General features: G+C 34.2%; 1 protein-coding gene across 2 annotated transcripts in view; it reads right to left on the bottom strand.

The window, feature by feature from the left end:
* The window catches only part of PLXDC2 (plexin domain containing 2), a 470147-nt gene that overhangs the window by 87829 nt on the left and 363939 nt on the right, over positions 1–18379 (bottom strand). The window lies entirely within an intron of this gene.

Below are 18379 nucleotides of genomic sequence, written 5' to 3'. Positions count from 1 at the left end.
AGGGAGGGAAAATCTTCTCTTTTTGGTAGATGAATTCTATCAAAATCTAAAAGGTCCTTTCCAGCATCCAACTTTGCTATCTTGGTAGGATGGAAGTGAGAGTTGAGTTTTCCAGGAAAGGAGGAGAAAAAGATCTCTCCCCATGGCTGTGAGCTGCCAAAGCAAACAGCCCATAACAAATAAAACTAGTGGAAGTGTCAGGAATCCGTTTTGGACACCCTTTCTTAAGAATTCTTGACTTCATACTAAACGTTATACTTGAATAGCACCTTTACATGCATAAAGGGGGAAAAGAGAGAGCTGTAACTTTTACTTTGTTGGTGCCTTGGAAAAAGGAATGTAACATCTTGGGGGTTGAGGTGTGCTGTGCCTCTGTAAAATGCTATCCTGTCACCAATAGATTTTGTTCAGTGCTGTTCAGTTTAATGGCTTCTGGTGTTTTAAGGTTGTCTATCTTCCTCAGGAACATCAACCATGAATGAATCAACTCATCTCTGTTCTGCCAAGATAGCAAAGTTGGACTGTGGAGCAGAACTAGAAATTATTTTAGATGAGACAATTGCCTCATCAAAGAAACATGTTTTTCCTAATTTATTAGTTTACTACAAATACGCTCCAGAATTTAATTTGGAGTGTTGAGAATTACAGAGAGATGGATAAAGACAGTATTTCTTGTTTATCAGAGAACTTGCATAAACTTTACTCTGTTTTTGAACCATAAACATTTAGAAAAGAACAATAAATGAATAGAGAAGACCATTATCATTGCCCCCATCTCTCAAAGAAGGGCAACCAACATCTGCCCCAGAGAAATAAACGGCTTTGATTTGCACCCACTCCACCCGCTTGTTGCTTAAGAGACAAAGTATTTCTAATCGCGGTTGATTTGGGTCCTTGGAAATGATCTGCAGAAAGAATGGCTGGGTGGATTAGGAAGGTTAGCATTTTCTAACCAGGAAAACATGCATGAATCACTGATCTTCGAGCTCTGTCCAGAGTTCAAGGATCAGTTTTGCAGTCTCTCAATGGCTGCGGTAGCCCTTTCAATGGAGGAGAGATAGACTTGGCTGTGAAGCCCGGACCACAGGCTGCACCCAAGGTGATCTCATCTTATCTGTTTTATATTTGGAGTTTTATTTTTCAAAAATGTTCCTCCTGCTTAAGGAAAATAACAATTTGAGAACCATTTTATGAAATCATTTGCTCATTTCACCCCATTAATTCATCTAGGCTTGTTATGATTATCTTTTATAATGTAATACAATCTTTCAGGTAAGCACTATGAGCCCACTTAAAATATGATAATGTGATATTGATAGGGGACTACAAGAAGAGAAGCACCTTTTTCCATAGAAGGTGCAATGCAAGGGAGTATAATGCCACATAATAGTAATTGAGCAAAGCTCACAAAAATCAGCAGAACATTGTCTCTTAAAAGGTATTTCTTCCTGTGTCCAAGTGGGGCCTGTCGTGGGGTGGGGGGAGGGGGGAGGGATAGCATTAGGAGATATACCTAATGTAAATGACGAGTTAAATGGGTGCAGCACACCAACATGGCACATGTATACATATGTAACAAACCTGCACGTTGTGCACATGTACCCTAGAACTTAAAGTATAATATATATATATATAAAAGAAATTTACCTCAAAAAAGATATTTCTTTAATGAAATTGGCTTTTACATCTTTCAAAAGATATCATATTTGTGAGGTACCTTTTCTAAGCACCAGATTAAATTAGAATATCTTTTAATAAATATGTGGTAATCTATATTAGTTTCTACTAATCGTTCAAACTTGAAAATAGCCATTGTTCAATTTCATTAATTTATTTTGACCAAAAAACATTATGTTTTTCCCTTCATATTTAGAGTTCATGGTAAATTCAGCTTTGTCATCTGAACCCTTAAGGATGATTATTCCCAGTCGAAGTAAATTGATTTCAGTAGAAAAACTTTATCAAGGCTTATAGAGTTTGCTACAAGGTTACCAAGATGACACCCTTAATATTTTAAAAACTTCATGCTTGAGAATTTTAACTACACACACACACACACACACACACACACACACAGCTGAGTTCAATTCGTCTCTCAAAGTCTAAGTTAATAACAATGCTTAAAAATTACATATATATATTTAGTAGTGCCTTTAATATAAAGAAAGCTTTGTTTTCTTTTAAAATTCTTGTTATACCCTCTTTATTATAAATTTGTGAGCTTGCCTGGGTCAGTTTCTAAGATTGCACCAAGCTCAGGTCCTTAAGTAGATTGCCAACAAAGAATTAGTAAATTCATTCCACTTTAAAGCATGGTTCTGGTCATAAAACAGTGTTCTTCCCTATTTCCTTGCTTTTTCTACATCAGATTTGTCAGGCATACAAAATATCAAATTACTAAATGCTAATTCCATTAGACTGTTATGCAGCTCATGTGTACCAATGTTCTATGTCTTATTAAAGACAGCACAAAAAAACGAATTTTAAGAATTTGGGTGTGAAGCAATTTTCTGCTTCATAAAATACACTTAATGTCATCTTATGTTAACAGAAGCACTCTTAGACTTGTAGTTTTTTCTTAAAATTTGCTTTTCCTGAAACTGACTTAGAATTTCAGAGCACACCCCTTTTATCCAGACAGAAAAATATTTATAGCAAAAGCTATGTAAGCATATGTAAAATGCATATATAGTGTTGAATCTTCATGTTCTCTCTCCTTCCATTTATAACACCCATCAACTCAACACCTTCAAAATCATCTCCATTATTCATCTGCAAACACTATTGTATCAGTCTGACTTGGTCCCTCACTTGCTGTCTGCTGTTTCCTTTAATAATACTCATTAAAAGTGTTCATATAGCACACTATCACTGTTTACACCATTAAACTGCTTAAAACCAGATAGTCAATATTTTTTTCAAACTAGATTATTGTGATTACATGTTTGACTTTTTTTCCCATTAATCAATACATTTGTTATGTATCCTCCATTTATCTGGCAAACTTGTACTGTAGTAGGCCAGATACGGTGAATATTCTGGGATTACAGGCCATATGGTCTGTGTCACAAGAATTCCATTATGGAGAATAATTGCACTAACATAGAATTTCTAGCTCTGTCTTAGGTTCTGAATGTACCAAATGAAGTAAAAACTTAGACAAGAGCAGGGATGACTGGAGGATGTCCAGGAATACCAGAATAATTCTAGGGAGGGGGGCCATATAATTTATGGGGCAAACCATTATATTTTTGTAAGAGAAGGAGGCACTCACTGACTAAATGGGACATTGGGACAACAAACCTAAGACATGTGGTGTAGAGGGGACTAATCTGATTCTCATCATTCACAGACAACATTGGTCTCTTTATAGACTCTGTGTTCAATTTCAGACAGTCTTTTTCGTCAAGTTTTCTTGTATACTTGTCTCCTATTACAAATGCATTCTTGTCCACTTTGTTATTTTAGATAACTTAGGTGTATGTTTGCATACTAAAATCTTAAATGTCTGAAGTATTTTCAGCCCATTTTTTCTAAAATGTTAACATCAAAGATTACTCTCTCTTTTCATAGGTCATGTGTCTGGCTCTATGTGGGTGCTGTAGAAATATAAATATATGCTCCACTTTCTGATCTATGAGTAGACAATGTTGCATAAAAAGTGATACAGAAATAATTTTCCCATGAAAAATAACAAATTCTTCAAACACCATTTTTGCTACATGCCATTTTAATTAATTATTCAGAAATTGTTTTGTCATAATTCTCTGTGTGCTATTTTTATTACTTTGTCCAGTCTGTGGTTTTAATTTTTTTATGAGGACCCTACCTTGTCAATTATGCACTTTGCAATAACCTCAATTATTTTCAAAGGCAATTTTATATTTATCTTTCATAACATGCCATTGGAATAATTTTTGATCGGAGGTTAGTATACATAAGCTAGTAAAACGTTTAGAGTAGGCCAGGAAGGGCCTCTTCCCCTTTCCTGATGGACACAACTGCTTAGGATTCATTAGCCAGTCTGTGCACATACTTGGTAAGGCTACGTGTAGCAAAAATTTCAACCTTAGCATTTGCTTTTTCATCTCTTCTACAATCCATGCAGCCTACAAAAAATTTATTTTAAGTCCTGCCTCCACCAATTCCTAGTTTCATAACCTCGGGTAAGCTTTACCACCTTCCTAATTCTCATTTACTTAATTTATAAAACAAGGATTCTAACTCTTAACTCTTCATGCAATTGTAAGGTTTGAATTAGATCAAATAATTAATAGACTTCAGTGACAGTAAAGCCTTTCATGGAATGTGTGGCACATAGTAAATACAAAATAAAAGGTAGCTATTATAAATATTTTAAGCATCTCTAGGTATAAGGCAGGCTTACCCTTAAAACAGCCCTCCTGTCCTTTCTTACAAAGCCCCTGTGATTTTTTATTTACTTACTTGTTTATTTTTTATTATTATACTTTAAGTTTTAGGGTACATGTGCACAATGTGCAGGTTTGTTACATATGTATACATGTGCCATGTTGGTGTGCTGCACCCATTAACTCGTCATTTAACATTAGGTGTATCTCCTAATGCTATCCCTCCCCGCTCCCTCCACCCCACAACAATGAGAACACATGGACACAGGAAGGGGAACAACACACACCAGGGCCCCTGTGATTTAAAATCAGCAAAAGCAGCAGGAAATCTGGGCAGTGACAAAAGAAACCTCTGTGTTAGTGGAGTGTAGGGAAAGGAGAGAATAATTCTGATGAGGGCATGGGTCAATACAAAGGTCTTCTCGGTGATCAGAAGACATTATTTTAGAAATGTAAAATCTGTGCATTTTTAAGAAAACCTATCATTAGAAATTGTTGCAGCCAAGGCCATAGTTCATGCAGAGAATAAGAATAGTTCTTCCTTGACTGTGAAGTGTCATTGAAGAAAAAATTCAAGAACTGAGGGTAAAAGTAAAAGTGGCTTTCTAGGAAGGAGAAAAAAATTAGTCTCATTAATCCAGAATCTGCCAATTGCTTTCTATAATATCCCAGAAAAAGAAAATTAAAATGTTGACCTTTGTTCAACCAATAAATCTTATTTTTATGCTAAATTATCTTTACCTTTGTTTTGCCTAATAATATATATTAACTTGATCACATTGGCTTAAAATAATATAGAATGATTCATCTGGATTTCTTGCACTTTTCCATGAATGACAGAATTCCTAACACATAATTTACTTCAAAACTCTTTGCAGGTCTTCTTAACGGGTAAGATTGCATCTCCGACTCAGAACTGGACAGAAAATAAATGCTTTGGGATTCAGAAAACACAATCAAAATCTTAAGTAGGATGTTCCTATTAAGAAATATAAAATAGTCATATTTCGATTTTCTGGGGTGTAGCTTTTAATGGAAGCGAAACATCAAAAACTTTCCTGATTACATTTTAATAATTTTCTTACATAAATATTAAAAGAGCTGGCTTGAGTATGAACGTGTATTTTAAATGTCTTTCTATATTTTAACATTAGATTTCCCACAAAACAAATAATCAAACCATAAATTACTTTTTAAAAATGTTCTCATTTACCATCGTATCAGCTTTTACAATAGAAAACTGTTAATGTAATGTTCCTTTTATACTCAATACTCAGTTTATATATATATACATATATATTTATTACACTTTAAGTTCTAGGGTACATGTGCACAACGTGCAGGTTTGTTACATATGTATACATGTGCCATGTTGGTGTGCTACACCCATTAACTTGTCATTTACATTAGGTATATCTCCTAATGCTATCCCTCCCCCCTCCTGCCAACTGTGAGCTTTGCCTTTTGTTTTTAAATTTTTATTTCCTTGTCCTCTAAGGATATTTTTTTCCATACCAATTTAGCACCTACTGTTCTTAAAGTGATTCCAACTTCATTTTTGGACAATTAACTTTTAATTATTTCCAGGGGAATTCATTTTATTAGTGCAAGCAAGCTAAAGGAATGAAATATATAATTTTCACTAAAATGCTCCATTTAGATACTCCATATATGTTTGTTAGATTGAATTTGTTGAAGTCTAGCCTTTCTACATTATAACCACATAAAGTGCAGCCACCACAGTTGGTTAACATATAAACAAAACTTTAAAATTACTTGGATCATCTTGAAAAAGCAATTATAAACATATGTAATGCTAAATAATTCTGCAGACTTTATCTCCAGTTTGCCAAATGGTACTCAGATGGGAAGCAAACACTGTATTTGCTGACTGGAAAATCAAAGATAACTTAAAAGAATGTCTTGATATTTCAGGTGGGACTTAGTTATTAGGAGAACTTGGCTTAAGCACCTATTTCTTCAGAGTTTGGAAAAAAAGAAAACCAGTTTTTTTTCTTTATCCACGTCCCTCATTAAAGACTGGTAGATGACTCAGTGGCCAAAAGAAGACAGAGACCAAAATGCAAAATAGATTATTAATAAGTAGATAGATAATATAGGTAGCTATAAATATACAGAGTTCAATACTATTCATATTTGGAAAAAGACAAGAATTACATGCATTTTATATCCCACATCTAGTAAGTCAAGTACTATCTTTCCAGAGGAAGGTGATGTAGCATATAGATTCGGCACTGATAATTTTCTGCTTCTGAAAAGTTTTGAATTTTTCTGAGTGCCCAAATTGCCCTAATAAACTTTTATATATATGTGTATATATATATGTGTGTGTGTATATATATGTGTGTGTGTGTATATATATGTGTGTGTGTGTGTATATATATACATATATATGTGTATATATATATATATAGCCTTTCTTTTAAAAAGTGTATTCCTTTGTTTATCGATGGTTTTATTATAGACAATATGTGTGTGTGGTAAAAATTCAAATCTTTCAAAGATCTGATTATGATGAAATGATAATACATATTTCTCTTTATGCCAGTTTCCAATTCATGACAGGTTCTCCAAAGGGAAGCCCTGTTATTAGTACCTTATGTATTTTTTTCAAAAGTATTATTTACATCAAAATATATTTCAAAATGCTTTTATGTTATGGATAAAATAACATCATACCTCACTGTATTGTTATATTTAATCCATACAAGAATAATTAGTACACTTTTGTTAAACTTAGGTTTGGAAGGCTTAAAAGGAGGTAAAAATAAACTTTTACTTTGCATTCTTAAAAGACAATCTTGTTTATGCTATATTTCAGGACAAGCAATTTAACAGAAAAGCGAAGATTCTTCATTAAAATTTGAAAAAAAAACGGATTATAAAAGGTCTTGTACTAAAATAAATTCAAAGTTCAATTTATCTCTTACAGCATTGTAAGCTAAAAACAACCATCTTAGTTGTATGGCATTTTTAGAACCTCCTTAAATTTCTTTAAAACACTGATTACCACTTGGATAGCAATAATTTAATATCAACTCAGAAGTAAAGAAAGTTCCAATCTTTTTAACTAGTTCACAACATTCTAAAATCTTCTGATTTATGTATCATATACACTACACTTATTCAAAACCTTCTGACTTTCTTTTATCAGGCTCAACTTCATTAGCTCTTAATATGTTTTAATAATAAATATATCTACAGATTTTTTCTATAATATTTCTCAATTCCATATTAAGGATGAATAAGTGCTTCCATACAACTTAGGCAAAATCACTGCAGCTTCCAGGCCCCTTAGCTCAGACATACAAGATCAGCATTTCTATTGCCCTAGTCCTAGACTACCTCAGCATTCCCCAAAAAGGCTTATTAAAAAGCCAAATCCCTGGGATCCACTTTGGACCTACTGAATATGAATCTTTAGTGAGCTGTAGAGCAATCTGCATCTTGACAAAATTCTGTGCCAATTCTTAACTGTATTAATATTAATATTATGCTGTGCAATAAGCCAGGCACAGAAAGATGAGTACTGCATGTTCTCACACACGGAAGCTAAAAATGTTGATCTCATAGAAGTAGAGGATAATGGCTACTAGAGGTAAGAAAGGATGGGGAAAGGGGGAGATACTGAAAAGTTTGTTAATGAATACAAAGTACAGCCCGATAGAAGGAATAAGTTCTAGTGTTCTATTTTTGGGCAATTAACTTTTAACTATTTTAATATATATTTAATAACATATATTTAGTATATATTTAATAACATTCACATTTATTTACACTTATATGAATTGGGGGGCAATGAGTCAAATATCCTTTTATTATCACTGGATGAACAGCATCTATTATGTACTTCTCTATGAAATATATATTTAATATATATTTAATTGAGTATTGAATATATAAAGAACCTTAGATTAACAGTTTTCTATTGAAATGGCTGATATGATGGTAAACGAGAACACTTTTCAAAAATAGTTTACAGTTTAGTTATTTGTTTTGTGGGGAACGTAATGTTAAAATATAGAAAGACATTTAAAATACATGTTTATACTCAACCAGCTCTTTTAATATTTATGTAAGAAAATTATGAAAGTGTCATTGAGATCGATTCTGATTTTTCACTTTCATTAAAAGCTATCCCCCAGAAAAGTGAAAAGATGACTATTTTACATTTCTTAATAGGAACATCCTAATTAAGATTTTGATGATGTTTTCTAAATGCTAAAGCATTTATTTTCTATCCATTTCTGAGTCAGACATGCAGCCTTACCCATTAAGAAGACATGCAAAGAGCTTTGAAGTAAATTATGTGCTAGGAATTACAGTTATGTCAATAACTGTAATTAACAATTTATTGTATATTTTCAAATATACAATAGAAGAGCAGATTATACAGGTTCCTAACACCAAGACATACTAAATGTTTAAGGTGATTGATATGTTAATTATATAGATTTGATCATTACACATTGTATACCTGTATTAAAATATCACACTGTACCCTATAAATGTGTATAATTGTTATGTGTCAATTAAAGATAATAAAAGCAAAAAGATCTACAAAAAAGAAACTTTAAGAACTACTGAAATTGGGTCCATTCAGCTTTAAGGAATATCAGAATCGGATGTATCTAGAGGCCAGATGTATTTTCCATTCTGGGATACAGAATAAGCAGGCTTTATTGCTTTGTTCAAGGTGAGATTGTTTATTGCTGGCTGTGCCACTAGGTATCCAACCAGACATTTCCACGTAATTCACCTAAGGTCATAAAACATGGCCTCCTTTCCCGTAGTATTCTTGGGATCTTTTTTTGAATCTTTTGAATAACTCAGGAATGCTTCCTCAACTTTTGAATGCTCCTGAACCTCAGGTACCCGGCAGCTGAGTACCTCCTGACACAGAAAGCCCAAATACACTTACTGTAGAATACACCATTTGACCCTGCAATCCCATTACTGGGTATATACCCAAAGGAATAAAAATCCTACTAGAATAAAGATACATGCACACATATATTCATTGCAGCACTATTCACAATAGCAAAGACGTGAAATCAACCTAAATGCCCATCAATGGTAGACTGGATAAAGAAAACATGGTACATATACATGATGGAATACTATGCAGCCATAAAAAAAGACCAAGATCATGTCCTTTGCAGGAGCATGGATGAAGCTGGAGGCCATTATCCTTAGCAAACTAACTGAGGAACTGAAAACCAAATACTGCATGTTTTCATTTATAAATGGGAGCTAAATATGAGAAAACGTGAACACAAATTGGGGAACAACACATACTGAGGCCTACCAGAGGGTGGAGGGTGGGAGGACGGAGAGGATCAGAAAAAGTAACTATTGGTTAGTAGGCTTAGTACCTGGATGACAAAATAATCCACATATCAAACCCCCATGACGTGAGTTTACCTATATAACAAGCCTGCATGTGTACTTCTTAACCTAAAATAAAAGTTAAAGAGAAAAAGAATACACTATAGAGAAAGAATCTCATGTAGTGCAGACCTACACTAGTGTGGTCATCAATTTCAGACTTATGAGCAATTTATGCACTGTTGTTTACTGCAAACAATTTAATCTCTCTTAGATGCCTTCAATTAGAAATGACAGCAGTTCTCTCTTTCTGTCTATGATGACTAGGTAGCATGACAATAAAGTATTCCAATTAATATTTTTCAATTAAATAATTTTGTTGAAACTGATATTTCAGCAAGGACTTTTTTTTAGCAAAGACAAAAATGGATTTTGTCCAAATTATAAGTAGATTCGTATTTTTAATTTTAAACTTGGCATTCAACTTATATAGTGAAAATTATAACACTTTTAGCTATCAGAATATTACTAATCAGTAATTCTGATAAGCAAAAAGAAGGAGTGTCAACTTACAAGGAAGTCAGCATATTGGAACCTGGATCAACAAAAGTTTGTAAAACTCTTAATGCTTGGTTAGTTCTAAATGTCTATCTGAAATTAGGTGCTTTGGCAAGCAAAACTTTATCCTATCCCAAACCATTAAAATAAGCCTAAAGTTGTAATTAATTTTAGAACCGGGCTCTTGGATTTCCTACATAGCTTTCATTTTGATTATTAGGTATGAATTTCACAACTAATCACTAAAGCGAGTTAATTTCCTTATATGAAACAATCATGTAAATGTATAGTCTAAAAGTAGTTTCAAATATGAACTTAGACCATAATGGCAAAAGGGTTATAAGCAATGCTTTGTCTCTAGGATATAAAAGGTACCTTTGAACAGGAACAATTATACTGACTCTAACTACTGATTTATTTTAATTTACAGATTTTACTCTTGGTCATATATTCCAAGAATATCTGGCTTGTCATTCAACAATTGTGGTGTCCTGATTCTCTCCTTTCAATCTTAAAATTCTTATAGCTAAATTAGTCCAAGAGAATGCTTTATATGCCCCTGAAGGATAAGCATGGAAGCTGCCCCTTGTTGGAAGGCTAGGCTCTGTGGTGAACAAGTAGGCAAAACTCAGATAAAATCAAAATATGCTAGGAATTCCCTTGGTATGACATTTTTCAGGAGCCTGACACATTGTGTCTTAATACACCCAGTTTTTCCTGCAATGTCAGAATGGACTGTGAGGCCTTGGGTTGACCCTACATAAAGTTGTTGGCTTACTTTGAAAACCTCACTGTATGGAAAATACCCATAGTTTTTTTTGTTTTTTTTTTTTTTCCTTTCAGTTCTGGGATGTATGTGCAGAACGTGCAGGTTTGTTGCCTAGGTATACATGTGCTATGGTGGTTTGCTGCACCTATCAACCTGCCATCTAGGTTTTAAGCCCCGCATGCATTAGGTATTTGTCCTAATGCTCTCCTTCCCCTTGCCTCCCACCCCCTGACAGGTCCCAGTGTGTGATGTTCCCCTCCCTGTGTCTGTGTGTTCTCATTGTTCAACTCCCATATATGAGTGAGAACATGCGGTGTTTGGTTTTCTGTTCTTGTGTTAGTTTGCTGAGAATTATTGTTTCCATCTTCATCCATATCCCTGCAAAGGACATACCCACAGTTTTATTAAAATCACACTTAATGCTGCAAATATACCCACTTAAAGGGGCACATAGAGACAAAACCAAAGGAAAAAGGCATATTCATGTTTCTCTGTTACTTTCATTCAGAAGCAAAAGATTAGTGATTCGGGAAAGGTTGGATTGGTTGAACTACTTAAATTTGTTTTCTGTCTCTGTCTGTTTCCAAACTTAGTTTAATTTCTGTAAGCTAAATGAGCATATGATATGAGTGCAGTTTATTTGCAAAAATTAGCTGCCCCTATGTAAGAAGGAATTATTTTACCCTTAATTAATTTTAATCAATAATACATTTTCATATTATTAACCAATTAGCCAACATTTCTGACTTGATAAATTTTCAGATTTTTTGAAATATAATACACATGATTTATTTAGATTTCACTATGTAAAACTATATATCGTTTGTATATAATTTTATATATAATATAATTTATATATTACATATAATTTTTATATATTATGTTTTATATATACATAAAACAGGTATAACACTGGCGCCTACTTTTAAATCAATTAATTTATGAAATATAGGTGATTCTTTTTGTTTCTCTTTTCATTACTGCAAAGGAATTAAGTTCATTCAATGGAAAATAACAGCAGTTCCAGAGTACACTCAGGGAAATGCAGTAGAAATAACAAAGTTGAAAAATGTAGAAAGTTGTTAGGAAATATCTTTTTTCCATCATCTCATATTTTTTCCCAAATAATTATGTGATACTACTATTCTGTAAATACATATCTTTACCATTTATAAGGAGGGGCTTATTCTGTTTATTCTTTTAATGGATGGAATCATGGAATACTTTTATTTATATGTTTTTACCAGGAGCAAGCTTATAACTTTGATTGGATCAAAGAAAACATAAGGTGGAAAATTTTGTTTTAAAGTGAGGCACCAAAAGACTAACACCAAGAGGTTAAGTGTTCAACATGCCTCACTGCGAATATCTTATGCCATGCTCCAATTTACTTCTCTCTATAGCAATTTGGTTAACACTGACAAAACCCAGTGGATAGTAACAGCCAAAATGGGCAATTAGAATTCTCAGGAAAGTAGATATTCCTGGCCTCAATTATCTGCATAATTCAGGCCAACCATATGTGTAAAATATCTGCATTTGTCCAGACACTGTGTTGGGTATTGTGGAAGATGCTAAAATGAGTAAAAGTGCGTTTCTACTCCTTAGAAGAGCTTATGTTTCCTTATTTCTCCTTTGCTGGTTCCTCCTTCTGTCTCCCAATTCAGGTGGCAAAAATTCAAATCATACAAAAAGTCCATAATAAACAGTAACAGTCTCATGTCTCTCCCTCTTCACTTGTTTCCTGAGTGACAAATATTGTTGTTTCTCACATATCTTTTCAGAGGTTTTCTATGTCTATCCAAACATACCTGTATGTAAATGTATTTAAAACAATTCTATGTAATGAAAAATTAGCATCATACCTTATGATGCCATGCCACAAGGTCAGTTTCTGAAACCTCTTAAGCTGCTTTCAATTTATACTCTCTCCATAGCTGATTTCATTCAGTCCCATGAATTTAAACACTATCTATATGATAATGATTCTACAATCTGAACCTCCAGCCTTTCTTGGAATTCCTGGCTTACATATCCCCTATCTACTCAACATTTCCACTTGAAGTCTGATAGGCATCTCAGACTTATCTTGTCCCAAAGCAAACTCTTCATTTCTTTTCATCCTAGTCTTTATTTCTTGTGCTGTCTTACCCATCTCAAAAGAGTGCCAAAATCCACCAAGTTGCTGAAACAGAAATCTAAGAAATATCCTTGATTCTTCTTTTTCCCATCTACTTCACTTCTAATTCATTAGTAAATAATCTGTTTCAGAAAACCGAACACCTCATGTTCTCACTCATAAGGGGGAGTTGAACAATGAGAACACACAGACACAGGGAGGGGAACATCACACACCACGGCCTGTCAGGGAGTAGGGGACAAGGGGAGGGACAGCAGTAGGACAAATATGTAATGCATGCAGGGCTTAAACCCTAGATGGTGGGTTGATAGGTGCAGCAGACCACCATGGCACATGTATACCTATGCAACAAACTTGCACGTTCAGCACATGTATCCCAGAACTTAAAGTAAAATAAAAAAAAAGAAATGTAAAATAGCCAACCACTATAGAAAACCAATTTGATAGTCCCTTTTAAAGTTACATATTTACCACCCAACCCAGAGAAATGAAAACATCTGTCTGTAAAAATAGTTGTACATGAATATTCATAGTGGGTTTATTCATCACTCATGAAAGCCTCTAAAAACAACCCAAGTCTTCATCTACAGGCAAATAGTAAATAAATTGTTGTGTATTCACTCACTCAGCTATTAAAAGGACCAAATTTCTGATATTTGAACTAGTATAGTATGGATTAATTGAAAAAATGTTACTTTGAGTGAAAGAAAGCTAAATTCAGAATTGTAAATACTGTGTGATTCCCTTTATATATAGGTGTAGATGGGGCAGAATAAATGTATGATGATAGGAAGAAGATCAATGGTTGCTACATAAGGTGGTGGTACCAGGTGAGGAGGAATTTGCTGTAAAGGAACATGAAGGAAATCTGTATTTTGATGCGGTGATGGTTACATGGGAATTTACGCTTTTTAAAGCTGCCTCATACATTTAAAATGTGTGTATTTTATTATATGTAAATTATACTTCAATAAACTTCATACACACACACACACACACACACAAATAACCAGTTTCCTTCCCAAACACCTTGCATTCATTCACCTCTCCTGATCCTCAGAATCATCATCCTCGTCCAAGTTACTATCACACCTCCCGTGCACTATTGCACAAGCTCACTACCAGCCTCTTCCTTTTCATTCTAAACCACTCCCCAAACAAACAAATAAACAAACCAACAAAAACTCTGTTCTCCATGAAGCAGCCAAAGTTCCATTTTTTTAATATGGTAAAATCACACCCCTTCTTCGCATAAGTTATAAAGTCTAAATGCTTTCCATTATTCTGAGGATAAAACTCTCCCTAGCTTACAGAGTCATCTGTGTCCCAGCACTTGGGTAGCTTTCTGAGCTTATCTGATGTCACTCTCACTCCAAACCAGCTCGGAATTCTCCCAATGCACTAGGCTTATTTCCTTTCCTCATCAGGTCAAGCTTGGACCCACCATAGGGCCACTGCGTGGGCCATTCAAATGGCATTGCAAGGCTCTTTGCTTTCACTTCGCTGTAGCTGCCTACCCATCATTCAGATCTTTGTTTATTTATTACCCCCTCCAAAAAGCCTTTCCTGGCCGCCGAGTCAAGAACAACTACTGGCTCTTTCAAATCCAGCAGACAATCCATCACTATCTGACTTTGTTTGCCTAATTATTAATTCATTAATTTTCTGCCTTACTAAGCTAAACTCCAAACTCCATGAGAGCTATGGTTTTGATTAATACTTGATTATTGCTCTAACTACCTCAGTGTTTAGATCAATGCCTGACATGTGTTATGCATTCTACACATTGTTAAGTAAATACATGAGTGAATGAATAAGTGCAAAGAATATATTTTCATTTAAAAACTAATCAAACCACGCTCTCTTCAAAAGAGCAAGGTTACTTAAAGACGATATCAAAAAGTAAACTCCTGCTATTGTTACCAATTTTGCTATATTATCCCCTTACATTTTCCTGTTTATTTCTCTTACCATAACACTCATCACTATTAACTCTATTTTCTATATATCTATTTGCTTAAACTCTGTCTCCGTATACCAAAATGAAAGCTCTCCTTGGGAAGTGATTTTGTCTGTCTTTTTTCACTACTGAATGCACAATCTTGGTAAGTGACTTGAACAGAGACGCTCACAGATTTTTGTGGAATGAGTGAAGCTATAAGGTACAGTTGAAAGTGATTGATTAGGTATTCTCAGTCTGCAATGAGGAAACATAAGCACTCTTAGTTCAAAGAAATGGACCAAGTAATTTAAGTAAGCACTTGAGATCATGGATCTTCTTATGTTCCTCTAACTCAAATTCTCTTAGAGGTTGGGAAAGCCAAAGCAAACATTTTGCCTTAGTTTTTGCTCCTTGAAAAATGGAAATTAAATGAAATAAACAAACCAATTAAAATTATATTATCTTTTTAGAGCAAGCCCTACTTGAGAGTTCAGTAATTACCACCAACCGATTATCATTCAGGGATAAGTAAGCACAAAGAAGAAAGTAAGAGCTATGGGAGAAAAAAATCAGAGGGGCAATTTTTGTGCTGCTTAGGATAAGACTTCTCCTGTTTTGTTGAATTTGTTCATAAAAGCTCTAAAGTCTGGGGAAATGCTTCTGGGCAGCAAAGCAAAGTTTCGAAGCTTACAGGTCTAAGGAGAAATTAATAAAATGCAGTGGGGAAATTAAGTTGAACAAAAGTGCAATGAGGCATAGTTAAACCGATTAATTAAACAGGTTTTGATATGTATATAACTGGGTTGCTGAAGAATTAAAAATAAATGCAAGATTTTAAATAAGTGTTCGGTATTCAATAAAACACCAAAAGGTAACATTCAGAAAACTTGTAGTTTTTTTTAGTAGCGTTCTTTGATGAATTTCTTTCTCATTCATATGCCTCACCAACTCTCTTTTCCCCAGTAATCTTAAAGAAACTATGCTTTCAATAATATGCAAAAGTCTTAGACTTTGCTCGATTTTCCTCTACATTCTTCTTACGCCAGTTTCAAAACGATGATACTTTCTTGTGGTATCAACTAGGAAAGATTTATTTTTCAGTAATATGTCTACAATTTTTCAGAAAGCAATGAAAATTATCTTGCTTAATGCACCTGCAACCTGGCAGGTGTGACACAGAACAGGTATTGAAAACACAAGACCAAAAGCTGGGTGTCACAAAGACGGAGGTTTGATTCCAAACTTATCACTTATGAGCTATGAGACCCTGCACATGTAGCTTAGCTCCTAAAAATTTCAGTTTCCTCCACTGTGAAAATGTTAAGTGTGATATTTGAAAATTCCTTGGCTTAATGTCTGGCAGAGACATCTCTCAATAAACTGAAAGTATTAACAGTAGAAGCAGATTCCAACTTGCAGATATGTTTCGAATGTCAAAATTGCTTGTTTGGAAGTTTAAACATATATTTCATCAAAAATTATATTAAAAAATGAAATGGTCAGTGGTAAGCAGGTTTCTAGATGAATCTTCAAAACCTTCATTTACCATAACATGATTTAAGTCAAAAATTCTTCTAATTGTCTTCTGGTTAGGGGGATCAAATGGTCCTTGTTTTTTTTCTGGACTTTCCTGGTTTTAGCATTGAAAGTCCCTCATCTTGGGAAACCCTTTGTGCTAGACAAATTTTAGCATGATTCCTTCGTTTGGAAGCTAATCATTATTCATTTGTTCATCCATTTTTTTCTGTAGTCCCAGGTATGTTCTTAGGCTCTGGAGATATAAGGGCAAATTGGATATGGTCTCTGCCTTTAATAAACTTAGAGCCTAGCAAAGAAGACGACAAATGAACAAGCGTCAGCAAGCCCTACACAAAATGCTAATGATGGCGGCTTGCCCAGGATGCAAAGAAACATAGCTGATAGGCACCTCATGCAGACTTGGACGAGGTGATCACTGAAATGGATCTGAAGTAGGTATGCAGGTCAAACCAGTGCCTCCTATTTAATTCCTTTGGACATTTTCCATTTCTGAGCTCAGAATTCCTTAAATATACATATTAAAATGCCGTCTCTTTAGATTCCCTTATGTTGTTATCTAAACAGATTTTGAATAACTTCTGATATGCATATAATCTTTATGGAAAACTTAGTAAAATATCAATATAAATAACCAGAAACCTTTGCTTTTATAGCAGTTCCTCCTACTTCGGATATATAACTAACTTAAAAATCTCCTTTTAAAATTGCAAACTACCTGCTTGCTTTTTTATTATTTGGAATTCATTTCACAAAGGAAATAACTAGAACACCCTGTTAAATCGAAAACAAAACAGACGTTATCATAAATAATATTGTTCTAGCCATAATACTGCAGTAGTTGCTCTAAGGTTAGTGAGTTAAAAATGTTTCCCAAAGCTTGTGATCAAAATATCGGCATTTTATTTTTGCATTCTTCAATAAGTTTTAAAGTATTCCTGGAGCATGTCTTTATCGTTACAGCAAATGCTATGGCAAGAAGATGATAAGACAGACTGCTCATACAACCGAAAGCTCGGGTGTAACATACACGGATTAACAGCATGAATATTCGGTTTCCCTCCTGGGGAAAGAAACATTTTTCATAGACTCTGAAGGTGAGAAAGGGACTTATTCTCGGACAGACTGTAAACTTCATGGGGGGCAGGTACCATGTCAATATTGTTTACTGCTGTGTTCCCAGTACCCGGAACATAACTGAGGCACAAAATGGTTGAGTAAATAACAAAACAAATTTACAAGTCTTCATCCTGTATTTCCAACAAATGATTATTCAGCCTCTGAAAAGCTCTAGCAACTGAAAAACCATCTTTGCCACTTGTCAAAATCAGTAAACCTCTTTGACACCAGTAAATTATGCAGCTTAAGTTTCAGGGTTAGCTAATTACAACATGACATCAAAACCACATGTTCTATTTTTGTATTAGATTATATCTCCAATCTTGACTAATAACCTTTGAGATATTGCATAGAAATTTACTAAGAATGTTCATGTGATTATTATAAACCACTCTTGCTATGAAAATATATCTCATAACATGCTTTCTGTAGAATATGAACCAAAATCTTTGGTTTATAGGCTCATCAACTGCTCTATAATCATCCTGTATTTTAAGTCCCACAGAGAATTATAAATATATGTCAGATAATGGCCTTACTGACTATAAATGCTGTTAGTAATTTTGAGCTCTCAAACAAAGGAAAATAGTAAAATA

This window comes from Pan troglodytes, chromosome 8 (genome assembly GCF_028858775.2).
Source record: "Pan troglodytes isolate AG18354 chromosome 8, NHGRI_mPanTro3-v2.0_pri, whole genome shotgun sequence".
Taxonomy (NCBI): domain Eukaryota; kingdom Metazoa; phylum Chordata; class Mammalia; order Primates; family Hominidae; genus Pan; species Pan troglodytes.
The sequence above is the reverse complement of the archived record's forward strand: the minus strand, read 5'-3'. Positions and strand labels throughout refer to the sequence as shown.